Here is a 14,553-nt window from a genome sequence, read left to right as displayed (position 1 = left end):
TCTGTTTTAAAAAAAATAGAGTCTCTCAGTCAAACTTACTAGTTAGCCTTGATTGGCCAGTGAGCCCCAAGGATGTGCTTGTCTCTGCTTCCCCTACACTGGGCACCATGTACTTTTATTGTCGTGTGTGCTCTGGGGATGGGGCACAGCATTTGTATGGCATGCACTTCACTGATTCATCTCCCTCACTTCTGGTAGAGGGATTCTTTACAGAAATAACTGATGCTTGTGAATGCACCCCCTTTTCCACCCTCACCTCCCTTACACCAAAAATAGTTTGCACTTGAAATGACCACTTCTTTTGTTCTGTCCTAATTTTCCCACTACTGATTCCAAAGAAAACAACGACAAAAATCTCTTTGTTTTTCAGCTCAACATGTATGGAATGGGATTTACCAGAATCCCATGATACGTCTTCTTCCTCCATCTCTGACATTGTGGCTCAGGAGATTGCCCCACCTCACTGTTACCGTGAAAATGGGAAAACTTCTACTGACTACAGTATATCCTCTGAGTCCTCCAACGACAGCTCAATCCTGTCTTGTCCTCCAATCCTTTCTGAGCTGACACCCAAGGTACCATGTTCAGCCAGAGACAGCATAAAGGTCACTGCGATGGCCTTGCATCAGGTTATGGAGGCAATGGGAATGATCCAAGATTCACATTCAGAGGTAGCAGACTCCGTATGGAAAATAAAAGATAAGACTAACTTATCATAGCCACCCTACCAAGCTGAAACAGTCAGTATACCTCCGAAGTCATCAAATCCAGGAATTGCATCACTAAAAGCAGCAAGTCTAGAGCATCAAATGAAGGAATCAGAGAGTATGGACTCAAGAGTAAATCAAATCACACATATCTCAAAAGTAAGTCCTGTAGCATTGTTTCATATCTTTGGTTCTAGGGGGCTGATTAGTGAGTTATGTTCGAGTGTCACAGAATCAGCATGACTAGCCCCAAAGCCACAAGACTCAGTCATGGAATCAGAGGGGGTAGATACATTGCATAAGGATCAAGCTGTAGAACCAGCAACTATGAGGCCACATCATCCAGTCTTCAAAGCTAGGGAAAAGATTATTATTATTATTATTATTATTATTATTATTATGCCTCAGCATAAAGTCATGGAAACATTAAACATGGACTCAGGGTCACATAATCAAGCCACAAAACAGATCAGATTTACTATTAGGCAACTTCAGTGTCTATGCCCACCATCTAAAGTCCTGGATTCATCGAGGATGATTCCAGAATATTCTAAGAAATCCACACGTGCTCTAAAGATAAACTAAATGGTACAGAAGTCACCCACGGGAGTGATCACGCGACTACAAGCTGGTTTGACTGCACAGTCAGTGGCTCAAACCAAAGAATCTCTAGAGTTGCCTTCTGCCCTCAAGGTTCAAGTCAGAGAGACTCCATAGGGATGACACCACATCAAGGCACAGAGTATGTGTCATTGACTCCCAAACTGCCTCATCAGGTCATGGACCCTTCAGAGTTCACCCCACGACCCCAAGACTTAGACTGTTCAGAAGTGAGCCCAAGGCAAAGTCACAAAATGACAGAACCTATGGGGTTGACCTCTGATACCTGGCCACAAAAGAAGAATCCTACAGAGACAACACCATCACATCATCAAATAACAGACTTTATGACAATAGCCCCAGGGGTACCAGATCAAGGGACAGTAGCTATAGGGATGAGCCAACGACATCAACTTAGAGAATCTGAAGTAGTACCAGATACTCAGAAACTTCAAGAAGCAGAGTATTTGGGGAAAAACACAACCCCACAACCTAAGGTTATGGAGTCAGTGAACTTACTCAGAGTTACAGAATATAAACTCATTCTAGAAATAGAAAAAGATGAACTGCTGACATCTACAGATTTGACCCCAGAACAACATCAGCAGAGCATACAGTCTGAGGAATTAACCACCATACCACAATTACAAAGAGAGAAACCTGTCCCAGCAGCCCCAGAGTCTCAGCTTCAAGATATGAAGTCTGGCCAACTAACAGTTTGACATTTGTGAGCACAAAGTTTATTCAATGGATATATTCAATATCTGAGTTTTAAAGTGAGAAAGAGTAGGGTTAAACTCAAGGTCACGGTCTCAAGATGCCAGACTTACAGAACTTAAGCCTCCTATGCTATGGAAAGGTATAAGGTCATCTGATCTGACTGCCAGGTGAAAAATTCAAGGAGAAAAATCTGTGGCATTTCATCTTGAGCCACAATTACAGGGAATAAAAACCCCTCCATTAGCAATAGGGTTTCTGAAACCAAGAACTTTGAACTTGACTTCAGAACCACAGCCTCAGGGAATCACAACCAAGGAGCTAAACAAAGAGCTACAGGCTGAAAGTCTAAGATCTGTTCAGTGGATACTTCAACTGGCATTGCACTGTGTGAAGTTTTTATGACCCAATAGGAAGTCACCAACTCAAGGTGTCAAATGGACAGACCAGAAACCCTCCATACAGTAGGGATGTTGGAAGCCATTGGAAATGACTCAAGGGCCAAAATTTCAAGGGAAAAAATCTGAAGATTTTCACCTCAGGCCACAAGAACAGTGTGTGAAGGCCCTCCAGTTGTAACCTGGACCAGAGCTACCAAAAGGAGGAAACTTTGTATCACCTTCAGAACCACAGGTTCAGTGTGAGGAAACTGTGCCATTGCATCATGCAAGATAAATCTCTGCAGAATCTTGTGTTACAGGCTCAAGCAATCAATCCTATCCAAAGAGTTAAAACCCTCAAACAAAGGGATGTGAAGACATCAGAGGAGTTGACAAAGCAATCAGGATGAAAAATGGGTTAATTCAAAATGTCTACAATATAGCAAAGAAAGGCTGTAGTGGGAAAATACTGAGTCTAGAGGCTAAGAACTGTTGTTCTAAAGTAGGAGCCAGATTTCAGACCCAAGGGAGGATTGTATCTAACCCATTCTTGAAAGGAACCCTGCAGAGTCACTTTGGAAAGAAGCCCATACACAAGGAAGAACAAGGCTTCCTCAGGGAGAGAACCCTATGCAATAAGCCATTTGAAAAGATCCATCACAGGCTTCCTCAGAGAACTCACGGGCAAAGTCTCTCAGAGAGGAGACATCACAGTCCTTCTTGGAGAGGGCGTAGCAGTCCCTCTGACAGAACCCTTACAAGTCTTTCTGAACTTATCATAGTCTCTCTGACCACCCAAAGAAGCACTGTTCCTTCCAAGAGACAACAGAAGGAATCTTCCCAGCCCAAATTCATCCAACTGTTTTTCATGGCCCGAGGCAGGCATTCCAAGCAAGCAGCACATAGAATTGTGACTTTTACAGGACAGAATCTTGAGTACAAGATGAGGCCAGACAATTTGTGGCCAATCAAAAACTTGTGCCCACACAAAGAGCCAAGGGTTCAATAATGAGAGATAGCATAGGAGCCGGAACACTGGTTGTTGGGCACAGGTCAACACTCTCAACCCCTAAGCAAAAGGACAAGGTGCAGGGAGCAAGGGAGTGGTGTCGACAAGCTCCACAGCCCAAAGAAGGGAGCCCTTTCCTGCCCAGATCCTTGTAATTGCAGAAGACCATGGCTTGTGGCAGGGATGTGTTTAACCAGGTGTCCGCAGTCCCAGAACCTTTGATGAGAATTCAAAATGTCTACAGTGTAGCAAAGAAAGGCTGTAGTCGGGAAATACTCAGTCTAGAGGCTAAGAACTGTTGTTCTAAAGTAGGAGCCAGATTTCAGGCCCAAGAGAGGATTGTATCTGACCCACTCTTGAAAGGAACCCTGCAGAGTCACTTTGGAAAGAAGCCCTACACAAGGAAGAACAAGGCTTCCTCAGGGAGAGAACCCTATGCAATAAGCCATTTGAAAAGACCCATCACAGGCTTCCTCAGAGAACTCACGGGCAAAGTCTCTCCGAGAGGAGACATCACAGTTTTTCTTGGAGAGGGCGTAGCAGTCCCTCTGACAGAACTTTTACAAGTCTTTCTGAGAGGAGTCATTGCAGTCCCTTCCCAGAGAAATAGTCTTATCTCCTCTCTAAGAACTTATCATAGTCTCTCTGACCACCCAAAGAAGCACTGTTCCTTCCAAGAGACAACAGAAGGAATCTTCCCAGCCCAAATTCATCCAACTGTTTTTCATGGCCCGAGGCAGTCATTCCAAGCAAGCAGCACATAGAATTGTGACTTTTACAGGACAGAATCTTGAGTACAAGATGAGGCCAGACAATTTGTGGCCAATCAAAAACTTGCACCCACACAAAGAGCCACGGGTTATTGCTTAATGGGAGATAGCATAGTAGTCGGCCAACACAACCCCACAAACTAAGGTTATGGAGTCTTATCCTCCTACTCTACTTAGGCCTCACTTACTTAGGCCTCCCTACTTTCCAGTTCTGATTGAAGTGGGCTCTCAATGGAAACTGAAGCTGAATCTTCATGTTACCCTTTTCTAGCACAGCCCCCTTGGAAGCAGGTAGGCGGAAGCAGATGTTCAGAACAGGGTTAGTAGCCTGTGAGTCCACATGTGGGAGAGATGAGGAGAGTGGAAGTGGCATTGGTCTGGCCTGAGCCCTTTTGTGAAATTTTTCAGCTAGGAGGAGGTTTGATGTCTTCCAGACTCGGTGCAGTCACCGCCGTGAGTTTCTTGGTGTGACCATTATACTTTAGAGATAGAACTGTTGGGCCGAGAACACGCGGTCCTTTGCTTTTGTCTTATACTCAGAGTTGGGTTTTTTTCAGAGCCCATCGTAGGCCCCACCCTTTATATCACATTCACTTACCCCCTTTTCCCCCCATTTTTATTTTTATTGCCTATTCCTCGTATCCTTGGACTCAGTTCCTCGACAGATTGTTATTTTTTTATATTCCTTCAGCATCCCCAGTACCTCCCGTTTCTATATAATATGTAATATGTATATACATGTATATATATACACATATGTGTATATATACATATATATATATACACACATATACATATATGTATATATATACACATATATGTATATATTTTTTTCTTCTTTTCGAGCCTCCATCTAGGATACGGTTTTTAGAATTGGCAAAGATGAAAGGTTTGGTATTTTCAAACTGCCTTTACATTGTAGAAAAATACGATGGCACACGTTTCCTAAAAAGTGCCCCCTTCGGTCCATTTGAAGTAGTTACCTGGGACAGCTTCACATCTAGGTACAAGGGGGATTCATCTCTTTGTGGATGAGGTTCAAAGCTCCCTAGCACTCACCCGTGTGCTTGTGATTTGCTAGACCCCGGGATCCACATCCCTTAAGCAGCAGAGGAGCACCAGGATCGTGGGAGCTAAGAAGTAAGTGAGGTTTTCTGAGGACATTTTTGTAGTGCTGCTAAAGATGTTCTGTGTCTGCACTGTGGAGCATCATAGTCACCAGACAGGTGTGGCTTCTGGGCACTTGAGATGTGGCTAGTGCAATTGAATTACAAGTTTTATTTCGTTTTAATGGACTAAAACTTCAATAGCCATCTGTAGGTGGTGGCTACTGGATTGGGTAGTGCAGATATCAGCCTAGTGTGGGGAAAAAAACTGGATTGCAATTAAAATGCAGTCTAATAAAAATAGAGTGTGTGTTTCAGTTAGTGGTATTCTTGCATGTCCTCTGCCCCCACATCATGAATGTGCTCATTATTAATTTGATGGACTTGAGGAAAATAAAAATAGCTATAAGCAATCTTTAAATTTCCAAGCTACTGGGTTGCAGCATTGATTTATTATTTTGTGTAATGAATGTGCTAAGTTTGTCCATGCCTAATACAAAAGAAAAGATTTTATTAACTTGGACCTCCCTGGTGAGTTCATTCACTTAGATAACACTTAGGAAATGTCTTCTCTGTACCAGCTGTGTAGTAGGTTGGGCACCCAGGCATGAAAACAGAGCTGTGGGTTCAAGCGATTAGGTGGGTAATTGGGGCAACACAATCCAGTGTAACAGAAAAAAAACCTATTTTTTAAAGTAGGGGCTCACTATCTGGAAATTCCCTGCGACACTTAGGTTGGCTTGTAACTTGTACTCCTCATGTGTCTGAGGACTGAGTGCTGGAATCACAGGCCTGTGTCACTACATGCTCTTGTTTTTGTTTGAGACAGGGTTTCACTATGTAGCCCAGGCTGACCAGGAGCTTACTATGTATATGTAGCCCAGGCTGGACTTTAACTTTTGCAGTCTCTGCCCTCAGCCTTCCAGGGCCAGGATCACAGGCATGTGCTGTGCTTTTAATCTGTGCACTGGTAATAAATATTTTTTATTTATTTATTTACTTTTTAATTTTTTTAAATCAAACCATGATTTTTACTTTTTCACACGGGTTATAAACACAAAAAGGCAGGATGTGGGGAAGGGGATGACACAGGAGAATAGGTGTTCAGGGGGAGTACAGATATCTTCCAGTACAGAGTGTCAGCTGGGTGAAGGTTCAGGGAACAGGTCACTATGACCCTGTCTATGAATCACTTGTTTCTTATCTAAGCTGGTACTGTCCACCAAGGTTACCTATCCACAAGGTCTATGGCTATTAGTTCTTATCCAGGCTGGTAAATTTCCACCAAAGCTGCCTGTTTACAAGATCTTATAGCTATCTGTTTCAGTGTTTTCCCACAGAGACCAAGGCTTTGTGTTAGCAGGCTGACTTAGGCCTATGGCTGATTTTAGGCCTTCAGTGTATAAGCAGGGCTGCCCCTGACATCTCCTCCCTTCTCCAAGTATAGAAGGACTGTGATGATTCCAATCTTGCAAAGGTGGGAATAGAGGCCTGACCTCTAGTAATTATAGGGGACCTTGTTATGGCTCTGGTCCTCCTGTTGTTCAGTGAGGCGTGAGGGCCATACCCATCCCGATGTCTTTTTCCTGGAGAGGGGATACTTTTGACATCAACCCCTATCCAGTCAGGTTTGTCCCTCAGAGAACCCAGAAGGATATTTTTAATTTTTATTTATAGTCTCTTGCAGTGCTTAGCCTCGCAGCCTAAGCAATAATTTAAATTGCCAGTCAGAGGGGGTTCTGGGTGACCCCTCTCTGTTTGGTCTAGGGGCAGAAGTTCCCTCTTTTAGGTTGGGTGGAGATGGGTTTGGGGAACACCCTGGTGGATAGAGTAACAACCTTGAGTTTCATGGTCTTCCATAGCTAACTTATGATAATGTATCTGAATAGGTTTTGCTATCAGATTATTTATCTATTGTTTCACAAAGTTAGTCAGCCTATTTAAGGCCCAAGGACCAAAAGAAATAAGTAAAAGTAACCCAATATTGGTCCCAAAATGGAATGAAGTAGGGTTGACAATCATGAAGGGGTTGAAAACCAATTCTTGTACCAGCTCTCCTCTCTCTCTCTCTCTCTCTCTCTCTCTCTCTCTCTCTCTCTCTCTCTCTCTCTCTGTGTGTGTGTGTCTTTTCTCAAGGCCTTCTCTGACCTTTTTCATGTTCTCTTTAACCATCCCTATCTTGTCTATGTAAAAGCAACATTCTTCTTTAAGGGCTTTACACAGTCCAGAGCTGTACACAGTCTTTTCTATTGTAAAAGAGTAAATCAAGTCCAATAAAGTCCTTTGTAATTTTTGGAGATCACTTCAGATAGTGAAAAAAGGATTTCTCCAGATTAGTGATGTCAATCTCTAGCTGTTTGATGTCCTTGTCAATGGCCCATCGAAGGTCTGAGTAGTGTAAGTCCTGAGGCCAGCATCAGGATTAGAACTTCCAACAGCAAACACCACAGGGGATTCATTTTTACTTGGAAAGGAAAAAGAAGGGAAATCTCAGGGATATTTCTCTTCCCTGGATGTCAATTGTTATTCATCTTATTTATAGTTGGACCTGGCTTTGTGGGGGTATCTATTTATTTCATTAATCTTTTTGGCAGCCATTTAGCTGTGCCTTCTTTGGCATCATACAGGCATATCAATCCTTGGCCCCATATGAGAACTGGGTCCGGGCCATTCCATTTAAAGGTAAGAGGGTCCTTCCACATAACTGTGGCATAGTTTCTATTGGTCTCAGCATGCCGAAGGCAATCAGCAGCAGCTTTGTCATGAGCTTTTAGATTTAGAAAATTAAAAATGAACAAGGCATGATGGAGAGTATTTCTGAGAGACTTCTTCTGGGGGTATAGTTCCCCCCCTTTTGTTTTAAAAGCCAATTTTTCAGCATTCTTGTAAAACCAGGGCAGAAGCACCAGTAGCTGCTCCCCCCATACTTAGAGAGTTATTAAGATATTATTTTAAAGTTTTATATCTGTTTTATAATATCTTGTCTTTGGGGATCATAAGGAATTCCAGTAATATGGGTAATAATAAATTGTTAACTAAACATCTCAAATGTCTGTAACAGTCAGTTTTGTTTATCTTAATCTGATATGGAACACCATGCATAAAAGATACTATAGGCAATAACTAATATTTTTAATTGTTTCTCTTGTTAAAGTAATTGTAACTAGAAAGCCTGAAAAGGTGTTAAATCACATATACATATTTTATTTTTTAAATAAAAAATGAGTAACATCCACTTATCATAATTGATTAGGTGTAAGTCCTCAAGTATTAACACTATTATGAAAAAATTGAGGACACTAAAAACAAATTTTGTAACTTGACCTATATACTCTCTAAAGATGTCAAATTGTTGTCTCAGGCTATTATTATTAAACATAGATCTATTAAAAAATGTACTATCTTGTGGTGATGTTATATAATAGATGACTTTTTAAATCTTTATGGTGATCTTCTAAAATTTTTAAAATTATATCCATGATTATTAAGCTCTTTTATAACAAGGCTGTTACTAGGCCTTTTTCTGATAGTCAAAACTGTGATAAGAATCTCGTCAGTCTCTCAGACAACATTGTTCCTAGACTTACACTCAGAGCACATTCAGGAGGTTATAAAACAATTTGTCAGAGGTCATTGAAAGGGAACCAACAATTTATCATAGGTGTTAGGATAGAAGATAAAATATTATCTGGGCCTATCTACACAAATCTTCACTAATAATGCAGTTATAGTTCTGTGGCTATCTTCTTTTGGATTTATTGGAAGGGGATTACTTTCTTGCTCTTTCTAGGGCATAATGTCCCTCCTTGTATTGGAGCTTTCGCGCTATTATCCTTTGTAGTGCTGGGTTTGTGGAAAGATAGTGTGTAAATTTGGTTTTGTCGTGGAATATCTTGGTTTCTCCACCTATGGTAATTGAGAGTTTTGCTGAGTATAATAGCCTGGGTTGGCATTTGTGTTCTCTTAGGGTCTGTATGACATCTGTCCAGCATCTTCTCACTTTTATAGTATCTGGTAAGAAGTCTGATGTAATTCTGATATGTCTGCCTTTATTTGTTACTTGGCCTTTTCCCCTTGCTGCATTTAATATTCTTTCTTTGTTTTGTGCATTTGGTGTTTTGATTTTTATGTGATGGGAGGTATTTCTTTTCTGGTCTAGTCTATTTGGCGTTCTGTAGGATTCTTGTATGTTTATAGGCATTTTTTTTTTTTTTTTAGGTTAGGGAGGTTTTCTTCTATAATTTTGTTGAAGATATTTATTGGCCCTTTAAGTTGAGAATCTTCACTCTATACTTATTATCCTTAGGTTTGGTCTTCTCATTGTGTCCTGGATTTCCTGGATGTTTTGTGTTAAGAACTTTTTGCATTTTGCATTTTCTTTGACAGTTGTGTCAATATTTTCTATGGTATCTTCTACACCTGAGATTCTCTCTTCTATCTCTTGTATTCTGTTGGTGATGTTTGTGTCTATGACTCCTGATTTCTTTCCTAGGTTTTCTATCTCGAGGGTAGTCTCCCTTTGTTATTTCTTTATTGTTTCTACTTCCATTTTAATATCCTGGATGGTTTTGTTCAATTCCTTCACCTGTTTGGTTGTGTTCTCTTGTAATTCTTTAAGGGATTTTTGTGTTTCCTCTTTAAGGGCTTCAACCTGTTTACTTGTGTTCTTCTCAGTTTCTTTGAGAGTATTGTTTATGACCTTCTTAAAGTCCTCTATCATCATCATTAGAAGTGATTTTAGATTTGACTCTTGTTTTCCTGGTGATATGGGGAATTCAGGACTTTCTTGTGTAGAAGAACTAGGTTCTGATGATGCCAAGTACCTTGGGTTACTGATGCTCATGTTCTTGTGCTTGTCTTTCGCCATCTGGATCTCCTTAGTGCTACCTGCCCTGTCTCTGACTGGAGCCTATCTTTCCTATTATCTTGGTTGTGTCAGAACTGTGTGGGATGGGTGTTGCTACTGGGGTTAGAGCTGAGGCCCAAGATCTTCTCAGTGCTCAGGCCCAGGCGGAAGGAACCAGTGCTCCAGGCCAGGAGTGAATTCCTGGTTCCTAGTTGGTCCTAGTTACTCCCTGTTAAGGCCGGGTGTTGCTGTCTCCGTACCTAAGATACTGCCCAGGTTAGAGCTCCTGAGAGACTCTCTTCCTCTGGGTTCTGAGAGATTGGGTGCAGGGCTGCCTCCCGGAATCTGCTGAGTGCCATAAATATTTTTATAATGGAATTTAATACCACTTTTGGGAAGTGGAGTGACGATTTCAATATTACCAGAACAGTCCACTCATAGACAGAGGCTTGAAGGTCAAAGAATAATGCAGTTAGCTAGTGAGGAGTCCCAACCTCCTCTCCCAAGAGAACAGCATTTGAACTGATAAAAGAAGTTTATAATAACTAGTTCTGTATCATTGACATGGGGGATGATAGGAGGAAGAGGGTATTGTGGGCGTTGTTAAGGAGAAATAACAGGAGCAAGGTCCATTAGGGCATGCTAAGGTGCTGCAATTGTAATTATCCTGGAGGGGAAAGGTCATCTTTGAAGAGCTGGATTGAAAGAAGTATGAAAACTGCTACCAAGACTATTTTACTCAAACCCAAGGAAGAAAATGAAACATGGCATGTGATTGTAACTGTATGTGAAACGTGGCATGTAATTATAACTATATCACAGATGCATGTGATGAGAGGAGGTGAGAGTTAAGAGGGGAAACAGGATGTCGACAGGTTTCTGTCTTTGGCAACAGTTGGATTTTGGATTCATAAACCAAACTGGGAATTTCTGAAACGAGATGTAACATTACCAACAAAATGAATGGGTTTGCACTTAAATGAAGAGCTGATCTGAAGTGCAGACTCAAGACTCATTTACCTTCTGTGAAAAATAATTGGGAACATGTTATTTTTTCTTCCACAAGATGAATGCATTCATAAGCTCTTCTAGGAATTACAGTAAAAGTGGTGTGTGTGTGAGTGTGTACCCTCGAGAAAATTGTTAAGCAGTATGAAAGCAAATGTGTCTGTCTCTTAACCAGGGTTAGAGTCGCTGGGAGTGCTCACCTAAACCCTTTAGACTTATTTATATGTTTGTTGTTCTCACATGAATGTGTGCACCACAGACCCATGGAGATCAGAAGAGGCCATTGGATCTCCTGGAACTGGAGTTACAGGTGGTTACGAAGCTCCATGTGGGTGCTGGGAATCAAGTCTGGGTCCTCTGCAGAAACAAGTGCTCTTAAGCACTGAGCCTTGCCTCCAGCACCAGGAATACTCACTCATTCTTAATTATCTTCTTAGGAGATTGCAAAGTTTGAGAGGTGATGGTTTGAAGTGAGACCTGAAAAGAGAGGGAACACATGGAATATATTACTCTTTAAAGATAAGTTGAATAGGAAAAGATGACAAAGGATGCTGAGACAAACCAAAAGGCTGTTCCTAATTCACAGCTAGAGTTTGCATTCAAGGATGGATTAGAAATTAAGTATACCTTCTTCAGGGAACCAAGTGAAAACAGAACCTTAACAGCGGCCTCCCTGTTGGTTCTCAGGCATCCTCTCTTATTTCAGGACATTGTGTCAAGGAATTCAGGAACACTGGTTTGTACGTGTGTGTGTGTGTGTGTGTGTGTGTGTGTGTGTGCGCGCGCGTGCGCGCGCGCGTGCAGGCAGCACGGGGAAACGGTCTGCTGCTGTGAAATTAGAGAAGTCAGATTGTGGCTTCTTTAGGGAACTCATTTAAAAAAAAGCATTAGCAAAAGACAGTGACAACATTCCACACAGCTTTGGGAATCTTGTCCTGGAAAGCCTGCATTTGGAGTAGTCTAAATTCATATTTTTTTTTTGGGGGGGGGGACTATAAAGCTCAGGAGGACTTTTAATCCTGACGTTTTACTGGAGAGAACCTATCACAGTAGCCGAGTCATCAGAACTGCTTACAGGTGCATCGTGTGGATTTGGATGGAAAAGCCACACATTTTCAAATAATAAAATTAGCTTGCAATTATGTAATCATTTACTGCCCTAGGGCTCACCAAGTCTTATATGAAAATGACTGCTTTAAAAGAGTTCCTTAAATGGACTTAAGAGCTTCCTTTCTGTGGTGCTTGTCTCTAATATTTGGGGGTTCAGTCTTTACAGTCTTCTTTTGAGCCCTAAAGGAGCCAGTCAAGATGGCAGTCTTATGACCATCCTCAGACAAACAGCAGATAAAGGGAAACCTTCCCTCCAGTGTGAGAGCCAAGAGTCCTCAGTATGGGTAGGACAGCCAACCCCACAGCATCTGGGAGCTATCAGAGTACCAGAGGGCTGCTTGAGATTTCATGTTTATGATCTCCCAGGGGTACCTGGGCAGGGGCATTACTGTCCTTTTGCACATGGAGGTGCCCCAAGTCGATTTAACTTCAATTAGCCAGTGGTGTTTGACTCAGACACCACTTGGTGCGAGACAGTCTACCCTTGTCTGCTAAGCAGAGCTACTGTTTAAAAACAGATGCTGCATTTCTCTTTTGATTTGCTTTATAGAGGTGTCATATATTAACAAGCTGGTCATTCCTCACAGATTGCAACTTCAACAGAACAGTCATGACCCTTTTGATTCCTTCTTTATAGACACAGAATACAAATAATTATTCTAGCTTATAGTTTAATTAGCATGGCTACTGCAAACCTTAATTGGGCCTGTTCACACATCCTAGGTGGAACTCACTATCATGGCTAATGGATTAGAGGCCTGCATCTGTATAGATTGCCATAGCTATATGGCTGGCGCAATGTGTAGTGGACAGTAATTCAGATTCATGGTACCGAGGAGTCATGCCAACTTCAATGAAACATCTGATGTCATCATGGCTCAGTATGGAGTTGTTTATTTACTTATCCATGTACACAGGCTTGAAGGTTTGACCATCGTTTACATGAACATTGATACCAATAAAGACAGAGAAAAGCAACAAATCCATCAGTGGTAGTAAGGCACAACCTGAATCTGTAGTTTTTTAGAGCGGAAAGGGGCAAAATTCCCCCGTTAATACCAGAGCTCGCCCTTGAGCCATGAGGCACACTGCCTGCTTAGTTGGTTAGTGACTAGTGATGTTGCGGTTAGAAAATGGAGCTGTTTACCCACAGCTCCGCTAGCATCAGCCTTTAGGACAGTGTTTCTTAAAGGGAGACTCTGGAATCCCTTTGGGTGGTTTGTGAGCTGGAACAAGTTTTTTTTTTTTTTTTGTTCTTTGTTTTTGGTTGTGTGCCTATTTTTTGCACAAACCGAAACTTTACTGATAACATTTTTTTCAGAACTGTTATTCACAGTTGTGCATCTGTCTTCCAGCTTCAGGGACATCCCATGGAGAATGTTTTGGGAAGTTGTGGGAAAGTAGTCCCTGGAGTATAACAGAATCTTTAGATGTTCAGAATCAGTTCGAGAGCCAGATAACTGCATTATGGAAACTGAACAGTTATCTGGAATTGGCTTATTAGAACACAATGGCTCTCCTATACTCAAAGTAACACTTTTGCAGTGGATAAAATGGAGAAGATGAGAAAAGCACGCACACACACACACACACACACACACGGTCCCTATGCATGGAAATGCACTGTACCTATCGAGTAACAAAAATGTTTCCCCCCCCAAAGAGATACTCCATCATGGCTTCCAGCAGGAACAAACTGGACACGAGACTACAGAAGCGGAGAAAAAGAGAAATGAAAACATACCGATAAACTCAGTATTGCATAAGCATATGTATAAAATTTAATGGTTTCCCGATTCCATTTCATAGAAATAAAGTTCATCTGTGAAAACCAGGTTCAGAACACCCACTGAAACACAGCATTGACCTCAACACTCCAAGCAACTATTAATTCCAAATGCTTTGTTGTAATCTGCATTTGAGATCTACAAAAATTATGCTATGAATATTAAATTGTGTTTGTGTTCCCAGCAAACCAGGATCTCATGGCTAAGGGAGAGAGAGCTTGGGAGAACTGAGGAAGGACTGGCCAGGGTCTAGACCACTGAAAGGCCTGTTCTTCCAGTGGCCCAGTGCATCATGGAAGGGAGGAATTCTGGGGAAGATCTGGGCCTCAGGTATATCGATGTACATGTTCACAAATGGGCATCTTCCTATGCATCTACGTATCACCGCTACTTGAGTTTTAGAAAGTGATCAGATCTGAATGAATGGACAGTGTGAAAGTAAGTAATTTCAATCTTGAATTTTAAATCCAGTAGGAAACCTCACACGTGGTATTTTTACTTTTAGTAGGAAGA

Source organism: Arvicanthis niloticus, chromosome 11 (assembly GCF_011762505.2).
Source record: "Arvicanthis niloticus isolate mArvNil1 chromosome 11, mArvNil1.pat.X, whole genome shotgun sequence".
NCBI classification, from domain to species: Eukaryota; Metazoa; Chordata; class Mammalia; order Rodentia; family Muridae; genus Arvicanthis; species Arvicanthis niloticus.
This window is presented reverse-complemented; position numbering follows the sequence as displayed.